The following is a 10150-nucleotide window of genomic DNA, read 5'->3' on the forward strand; positions in this document are numbered from 1 at the left end:
TCCAGGTTTAGTACACGCGTCTACTAGCATGTTTACTGGTTAATTTCCTGCCAGTGTGAGTAAGAGGATGACTAGAGACAAGACAAAAATCTTTGACTGCTTCATGGGCTTGCCAGGATAATTAGACGGGCCTTGTAGTGGAGCCACTGTCCTTTCAGTGGCAGCTAGGAATCTGTGACAAGTGACAGCTTATGGGAAAGAGCTGGTCTTCAAGCAGAGTAGGATTTTCAGTAGGTTGGAAATATAAGGGTGTGACATGCCTTACTGAAGATTTGTGATAAGTTCATTCTGTATCTAGAAAAGTGACCAAGCACTGCATGAAAGCCACTGACTGTGGAGGAGAAGGTAGCAGCAGTTACAGGCCACCATTGCCAGCACTTTGTAGCTGGTCTAAGTGATATTGAGAGATCAGTATCCACAGGCATTGTTCAAAATGTGAAGTCCTCAAAACGTGTTCCATCTCGATTTACCGAGTCAGAGACAAATTTGCATGTTGGGTTCTCCAGGGAGTTGACAGAGATGTAGCCTGATTTTTTGATCAGTCGACTACCACCACTTTACGCCAATGCAAAGGGCTTTTCCTCTCTGAACTGTGAACCATCTCTGTCTGTCAGTCATAGATGCTTGGGCAAGGGCTCAAGACATAGCATTAAAGAACCCAGCTGTGGGTGTACATTTCTGGAGATGCATTTCGTTCAGCCAAGGCATTTTCCAGTTGCCTTGTGGTCAATATGATTACCATGTCTCCTAGGTACTTGGTAAACCTCCTGAACCTTTGCTTCCATGACTGGGGAAAAAAATTACTTGGAGCTTTTAACCTGACCCAAAACACTTCAGTTTTCATGTAAACAACTTTCAGGTATGCATTTGGCCAGTTGAAATCTACATGAAAGTCATCTGTGTTCAGGCTTCATATGGAAATATACTTCCCTGGGGTTCTTGAGTCCCACATGATGTCTATGACAGTCCTGGCTAAAAGTTGGGAGCAGCAGGTAGTGAAAGAAAGATGCCTGGAAACTAAGCCAGCAGAATCTCATCAGGCTGAAAACAGGGTGGGTCAGGCAATAAGGAAAGAGCCCTATGAAAGCATTTTCTGCAAAGTGACCTGATGGTTTCAGAGACAGTGTTAGACTTGCTGCCAAAAGAAACAAATGGGATATTTATAAATATATATTTATTTCTCCAGGTCAGTGTTGCTCTTCCAGGGTTTCCCACCAACAGCTTTCTTCCCAACACCTTAATACATGGTGTTCAACATCTTTAAAATAATTGCGGGGGCCTACCACCAATAATCCTTTTGCTTCTACTTTATTTGGCATTTATGGCCATGTTCTCCAAAACTGTGTCCTTCCAAGGAGGCCATCAAACCTGTGTCTTAAGAATATACAACAAAAATGAGATTTGATAAAAAAGAAAGGATAAATTTGTATTAAAAACACACTGTTTGAAGTAAAACAGAAAATACTGTGGATTTGTGCAAGGGTATGGTAAATTTGAAACAGTGCAAGTACATATATTATATCCAAACAATGTATAGACAAGCAGTGTAAAATGACATAACCACAGCAACTTCAGATGTAACACCGTGAAAGGGAAGGAACCTTCTTGGTCAGTTCCAGTTGTCCACTTGCTTTGGGACATGCTGGACAGCCTGCATTTCTACAGTGCAGTAAAAGAAATCCTGTTTTTTCTTGATCCCAGAAAGTGGAAACCTGCATAGAAGTCCAAATTTGAACATACATATGGGACACGGTATCCATTCCCTCCTAAGTTTCAAAAGGAGGCCTTCCACAGGGGTTAGACTGCACACTACAAATAAGTCTTTCTTGAGGAATGGGACAAGGAAGGGCAGAGGGTACGCTTCAGTACTGAGAGGAATGCTTTGAAGAATATGTTCTGGTTAATGCTGTTCATTGCCTCTAACTCTTTGGACTTGATATCACTGCAGGCAGACATTAGCCCTTCAGTGCCAAAAGCCTAAATTCAACCTAATGACCTTAGCTTGCAGTCTGGATAAGAGGAACACTAACCTGTAGTCTGTTTTTGACTCTTCCATGTTCCATATTCTCAGGCTCTTGGCTTGGTTTTGAGACAGAAATTACTCCCTCATTAGACTAAAGTAATTTTGTCTTTCAGGCAACACTAACGAGAAGCCTATAGCATGCTCCATCATATCTGCTTTGCTCTCTTACCGGATTATACCAGTCCTAGAGTCTCCATTTGTGTTTGCTTTTGACTATAAAATTGTTGTCCTCCAAATCCCTGCAGCTCGAAGCATGGAATTGAATTTCAAGTTATATAGTTGGTGCCTGAAGAATTCCACTCTCCTAAACATAGCAATTACTTATGTGATTTGAGGGGCCAGGAGGCCAGAACTCTTCTCATCTACAATTGTTTAAACTCTCCCAGCTGACAGTTAACTGAGGAAGAAGTAGTAAACATGAAAGTATGTTAAATGTTCTCTTACCTGCTGCAGATTAAAACCAACTTTGGGGAGACAGAAAGGAAGAACACCCTCCGTGAGAGCAGAGAAAACCTAAGATCCCCCAAAATGCAGAAGATGGGCTCTTGCATTAACTGCACCTTATGTTTCAGGACTTTAATTATGTAATAATGGACCTACTACACGTGAGAGTGAGAAGTATGAAATGTTTTGAAACAGCATGATGGCTGATTATAGTATTATACCACAGGGGAAAAAAAGCCATGTATGTTGCATCAATATATGTCTTTGATTCCATTTTAAATTGCTTTTCTGTCTAAAACACGGACAGGGTTGGCTGAAGATTAAAAATGCTGGGTGAGGACAAGCCACTTCCCTTCAGGTCAGTCAGGGCTTTGAGCAAGCCCATCAAAGGAAAGATGTCCCTGCCCATGGCAGAGCAGCGTTGCACTGGGTGATCTTTAAAGGTCCCTTCCAACCCAAACAATCCTATGACAAAGTACTTGGAGGCATTAAAAACACTAGTGACTCCTGGCAGGGGTACCCAGCTGCAGTTGCCGGCCAGTCACAAACTCAGCAAGCTTTAAGAAAAAATAGCACATCTGTCAGCACAAAAGCACAGCAGTGTTAAAGAAGGTCCTCCTCAGAACTGGCCACAGGCATTCTCACCCGATGGATGTTTTTGTTCTAAGGCAGTAGCATTCCCTCATATGTGTGGGAAGTGACAGGTTTGCTGGACATAGTGCTGCCCAGACAGGTGGCTGTTGTCTCTCCTGTATTTTCCTGTACAAGGACTTCAGGACCTTTGCCTTAGCCCAGTACTGGTACATTAACCTCCATATACCGTGTGGTGAAACAGTAAACATTATTACCCTAAGAGTTTCTAGTGGCCAACTCTTGAATTACCTTGGTGCCACAAACCCCAGGAAGCTGGGGGATTTCTGTCAAGAATCCACTATGATCACATTGGGTTTGAAGACCAGATACACTTCTTTCCCACCCTGCTTCTGGTAGGGGATGCCTCTTAACCAGAAGCACCTGAGAGGTACCATCTAGGTATCAGGGGTTGCAAGACAACAAGAAGAAAAGGTAGCAAGGCACCATCTTCTGACAGCTTGTTCTTTAATTTCAGTAGAGAACACAGAAAGAAGCAAGGTCCAAATGTGCTTATTGAGCTGGTTCTCATCAGGTGAAAACATTTGACCTTGGAAAAACTTGTAAACAAAGATGGGAATGGAAAGGTCACGTCCAAATAAACGCAGAGGCAAACATCCCACTGTTTTCCTTATGGAGTGCAGCACAGCAGAGCAGGTAGATGTATTCACATCCTCCAAAAACAGCAGCAGGCCTGACTTAGTTCCAAAAATAGTTTTGAGTCAATGTTGATTTGCCAGAGCCTACTCACAGCAGCTGTGTGCTCTGTGCTGTATGGCAGAGGGTACTTTCTGGAGAATTTTTTAAATATGAGGGCTGTTCTGTCAGTGCATGAGTGAGCAGTTTTAAGATGCTATTTTGCTTCTGGATACATTATACTATCATTATTCCAGACATAAGAATTCGGCAGTGAGAACAGGATGACTAGCTTCTTAAATAAGAAATACTTTCTTTCCCCAGACTTGATTTGAAGTTTTCGGGTATTTTCATATGTTATATTAAGATTTGGATAACTCCAAAACCATATTGCAAAAATGAAAAAAAGAATCCATATTTTTAAAAGATTTAGTATCTAGTTTCTGTCCCCCTTCTCCTATATATATTGAAGGGAGAGAGTGAGAAGATGACAACTGATATTTTGTAAGGCTAAAAATATTGTACCTTTTTACATAACACTGGGAATTTAAAAACCACATCAACTGCTTGCAGATTATTTTTAAAAATGCAGTTTGAGCAACACCACTAGTATAGATTCAACTGACATTTAGGAGAAGTAGTTGCTATGTTTCACTGTTTGGAAACGAGATATTCAGTAGAGAATGAAAAAAATATTTTTAAAAAGCAAAATAAGACTCAGACTGCATCAAAGATGTCTGCATCCTAATATACACCTCACATTTATGCCATTGTTGTTGTCTGTTTTCCTAGTGCATAATACGTACCTTTTTTGACCATCCAAAATCACCTCCTCAGACCTTCCTTCTTGCCACTGCTGATCTGATGGTGAGGAACCTGCGTACTCTCAGTGTGATCCCCAGAGATTCACCCAGTTCCCTTTCTCTTACCTTCCCAGAATTTCCTTTCCCTTTTCCTCCTCATATGTTTGCATCTGCTGAGCCCCTCCTGGCAGGGAGGGAGTTGTAAAGAGTCCCTTTCTGTGAACTCACCCATATTGCCATTTCATGTACCACTGGGAAAAGCCCCTGGTCGTTGCAAAAGAAATGGGAATTTCAGAGCATGGCCCAGCCTCTCTCCAGTCTCATTCTGTGTGAGCAGGTATTTAGCTGGTTCAGACACGAGGTAAGGACATATGAGGATGCAGAATAGATTTATGAAAGATACTAGCCAGAATGGTGTTGCCGAGTGGGTGAACAGATGAGACAGGCTAAACTTGGTGATTCTTTGATAGTGAGCCGCAGTTCCAGAGAGCGGTGGTTCTCTGTGCTCAAATGGAAGGTGATGCATGATCACATGCAGTAGGGCAGTGTGTTACAAAGGCATCAGTGAAACACTAACAGAACAAACTGCGCCACCACAGTTCCAGAAGAGAAGTTCCTTTTCTATGTCTTCCATAAAGTCTAGAAATGGGGACTGTATGAAAGATGTGACCTTACTTAATGTATATATAGAAAAGAACATGACACTTCTGCAAGACTCTGGAGAAAAATGAAACACGGATGAAGATGCTGAGAGAATATTATCACTTACTAAAAATCTGCCGAACAGCATTGTTTTTCTGAAAAAGGCATGAAGCCATAAATTCTTAAGAAAAAAAAAAATGGAAGGCAAATATCAAGATATGGTAAGAAAAGAATGGTGAACATTGAGCATTGAACATTTATTTAAGCATGTATCAACATGCCAAACCTATGTGTTGTAAATAAAGGTGATTGTATTTTAATAGAATACCACCAAATAAATGAGGTCACATAAATAAGGATCTTGCAGCAAAGGAGGTGTAGGAGCACTGTCTGGTTTAGATTACAGCTGGCCCACTGCTTGCCTGCTTTTTAGGTGCTGAGCTGACATACCCCTCCACTGGAGAAATTCTTAAAATTTGTTTCAGAAATATATTTTTGAAAAAATTCAACTTGCATCAAAATGAGTGTTTTTAAGGTAGCTGGCTACCATAATTGTATTTAATTCCTCTGAGTAAGATTGTCCTTAATTTGGGATGCTCTGTCAGCATTCAGTTTCCAATAGAAGATGCCAGGATAGCCAAAGCATGTGTCTGTAGTTCAGCAGCGCAGGCTTATTTGAGAACTCCCCATGCAGGAGAAGAGGGAAAATAATGTTTCGGTGCTCACCATTACCTCTCTTCAGCAATATAGGGCAAAATACTGAGGAGGCCTTTTCGATAAAAACATTGTAGAGGGGGTGGACTGATGAATTCTGTCTCAGCGCTAAGCATCTGCTCTCATAGGGTTTTTTAAGACCTCTGGATGCAGGCAGAAGAAGATCACATTTGTTCAGATGTGAATATAAGTAAGCATGACCTTATATCACCACATACAATGTAAACATATCCTATGTCTCTACATCCACCTATTGTCCATTCTAATCTTCAGTCAATTCACGCAGCCTCAGATATTTTCGCAGCTTGAAAGGACCCAGCCTTCCACTTCTGTCACGTTATCCCACTTCCAGGATCTGAACTACATTGGCACTGCTTTTTTTGTTCTTTGAACCTCATAAAAAGCCTTTGTTTGTCTCCTGCACCGAAGGAGCTCTCAACAAGAATGACTGTATGAGTCATTTTGCTATCTCACTTCCTTTTCAGTCCACATGAAAATCCTATCAGTAGCTAATACAGCTTGCTGTAGAATTAACTCTTGTGGTATCTACTCCATTATTTCTACAAAGCATTTACAGAGATCTCTGCCAGAAGCAGCATTTACTGGGGAATCCATAATGCCAGTGGAAGGAGGCCAGCAGAGAAGCATGTTGGAGCAACAGTCCCCAGAGCACAATTCCTGCCTCTATAGATCTGATACAGATACTACTCCTGTAAACATCTCCTACTCAGAAAATTCGTAGACCTCTGCATATTCTCCACTGCTGAAGACACATCTTGCAAGAAGCAAGTAGGAAGTTCCTCCATGTCTTTCTCCAGTAGCAGTTGGTCAGGCATAGGATTTTAAATAAGGGTTTTATAAAAGATCAGAAAAGGAGAAGGTGGTGAACATTCATTTTTCAGAGCCTTTTCATGGGAGGATAGAATAGTTGCCAATGAGACCTCTGGAGACAGGAACTAATGTTAGGATGAATGATAGACAGAAGGAAGACATTTTAAATTATTTGGGGGTTGGCAATGTTTACTCAGAAGTGGAACATTAGGTGGCAAGATTTATATTGATAATTTTTTTTCATTTTAACTGGCTTAAATGGCAGCTAAGGGAGATGACAGGGGCACATTATCTACTGTGATATAATCTGCATCCCTGATAATTGATGAAAAGAATAAATTTACTCAGCAGCGACAACAGTGGCAATAGCTCTGCATTTTCTCAGCAGTGTTTCTTAGGAACAAACTGTTCCAGTATTTCTAATGTATAAAATCTTTATGGAGAGCTATAGGGAACATCTGGGAAAATAGGTTTAATAGATTCATCAAGGGCTTATAGAAAAGATAATGCTGAACAGGAGTCTCTTAAAAAGCAAACAAACAATTAACAATTTACAGCATAAGTGTCTTCAGTGTTACAATTTGGAACAAGTTTTTAAGAATCAGTGCTTGTTCTGGCACCACTTTGCTCTGTGCTGTTACCAGCCCCTCTACCGGGCACAAGGGTCACTATCGTTAGCTCTGCTGCAAGTTATGTTTTCCTCCCAGCTCAGACCTAGAGTGACCACTCTGGCTCTGTGCAGCAGGCAGGGGGATGAGACCACTGGAAGCACAGATCCTTGTCTGTTCCCAGCTTGCTTTGGCACTCAACCCCCAAACCAGGCAGTACTCACCTCAGGAGTACAAGGTTAATGAGTCTATTATGTTATCTCAGTCACATTTGCTGTAGCATTCATGGCAAAGGTGCAGGAGCAGGGGAAGAAAAAGGTCAAGGGAGCTTTTTGTTTCCCTTCCACCAGCAACACCCTTAACTTAGTTTGGGCAGCCCTGAAGCTCTGCTCTGCAAACATAAGTTTCTAACAGGAGACGCCTAAAGGCCATGACAGCTAAAACGCAGCCATGCTCTTCCTTCTCTCTTACCCAGCACGTCTCTCACAACATGTTCTGTGGAGGGGAAGGTCTACAATAAACAGAGAGGCACATATTTTCACTTATCATACAAATAATTTAAAAGCTTGCAAGTACCTGTTTCCTATTGCTCCTTCCTTCTTAAATACCTGACTATGTGAAGAATCTATCCACGTTTTTCTGCCTAGATAGTTAAATGTTTCTGTCTACTAAACCTGTATGAAAACTTATATTTACGAAGATCTTTCAGATAAGCATTTAAATTAGCATTTCTGAAATGTATTTTATATACAATTTCCTACAGGAAGTTATAGCAGAGAAGAGCAATGAAGCTGCTGAGTGTTCTGGAGCGCAAATCTTATGAGGAGCTCGCTGAGGGAACTGGGACTGTTTAGTCGGAAGAAGAGGACGCTGAGGGGAGGCCTCATCACTCTCTACAACTGCCTGAAAGGAGGTTGTAGCATGGGTGCTGGTCTCTCCCTCCAAGTAACAAGTGATAGGAGGAGAGGAAATCACCTCAAGTTGCACCAGGGGACATTTAGGTTGGATATTAGGAAAAATTTCATTACCAAAAGAGTGGTAAAGCACTGGCACAGGCTGCCCGGGGCAGTGGTAGAGTCTCCATCCCTGGAGGTGTTCAAAAAGTGTGTAGATGTGGCCCTTTGCGACATGGTTTAGTAGGCACGGTGGAGTTGGTCTGACAATTGTATTGGATGTTCTTGGAGGTCTTTTCCAACCTCAACAATTCTATGATTCTATAGCATCATTGTTTAAGAAAGTACTCATAATGCTTAGAGAAAATATTCAGAGTTTGTCAAAAAGTCTATTTCAAAGAAAACAAAACAATTTATGTTTTGCCATTTACCTCCTGTTCTTTGTAGCATCAGTGCCAATACTGTTGCTCAGGATGATCAAGGGCAGAAACCGTAGAGGACAGTTAGATTCATGCTCTGTTTTAGTCCCTTGTTCAAAGATTGAGTCCTGTCACTTCCCTCCTACATGATAATTCTCATGAAATCATATATTTCTCCTGAATGTAAAAGAGCTACTGTTTTCTCATGCTGTTCCAAGAGCCAAAAGATGGTGAAAAGTCTATCCTTTGATTAAGTCAACTATGTTAAAAATGGCAGACAAAGCAGGGCTGCAGGTGCCGAGACAGGTAGTCCTTCCAGCAGCTAAGTGATATTGATTCCAAATTAAAAAAACAAAAAAAAAAAGGAGAAAAAGAGAGCTTGTGGCATCAGCATATGTGAGACAGCCATGGTCCACGCCAGTAGTTCTGTGGAGTGAACGGACACCTGGGTATAATCCTCCTCCTTTCCAGTTCTTTCTCCGCTGTCCATGCCTGATGCTTGACTCGCGGCAGCACGAGTGCTTGCCAGGTCCCGATGTAAACTACCACCTCACTAAAGCAGCAGAAGACAAACCCATCAAGAACTGGAAAACTGTTTTTCAGACAGGGAGAGTGCTAGGACTTGCTAATCTTGCCTGTTGAATTGCACTCTGAGGCAAGAAGTCAGAGCAGGACCTGGGTTATCACTTTGAGCTTGAGACAAAGTGATAGCCAAGCTAAAGCATCACCCGGGGAATAAAATAAGGAGTCGATGTGACTAACCTGAAATCTTCACTGAAAAGGTAACCACGGCAGAGAGAGATCACCCAGTGCAGAAAGGAGGTTCACGGAGGAACAGATTTAGCTTGGGTAGGTGGGTGAGGGGAGAAGGGGATTAAAATGAAACCAGAATCTCTCTGACCAGATGAAAAGGAATTGCCCACAGCTGTGTCAGTAATACATCTTCTCAGGCTAGGGTGAGATGCAAATGCTGTTTGGTTGGGTTTGCATTGAAACTCCTGAGAACAGATGTCCTGATCAATCTATCTACAGGAGACTGTGGATGACAACAGTTGGCTGGGCAGCCACTAACTTAGAAAACATTTATCTGAGACAGGCCCTGTGTCTTAATATACCACTCTTCCCATTTGCTTGTTTCCCCTTCCCTTGCATTTAGCCCTAGAAGTCAATATGGATCCACTTTTCAGAGATGCTGAAACACCTCTGGTTAACATGAAGTTCCACCAGATCTGTGGTTTCCCAGCATTTTTACAACTTGAGTTTCAAGACTGTAGATACGTCAGGAAAAATACCTTTAGTGAGTCATTCAAAAAGGCTAGATGAAAAGTGATAGGTTTGGAAATACATGGGGGAGGTGGAAGGAGGAGTGAAATAGGGAAAGAATTCTAGCTGCGGAAAAACTGCCTCCTCAGTGGAGATCTAATGTGCTGCACCCAGTGATAAGCATTACAGCACCAAAGCAGACTCACGAGCCTCAAGCACCCAGACATGAGGAGACTGTGGTCTC

The sequence above is a fragment of the Cuculus canorus genome, chromosome 1 (assembly GCF_017976375.1).
Source record: "Cuculus canorus isolate bCucCan1 chromosome 1, bCucCan1.pri, whole genome shotgun sequence".
Lineage (NCBI taxonomy): Eukaryota > Metazoa > Chordata > Aves > Cuculiformes > Cuculidae > Cuculus > Cuculus canorus.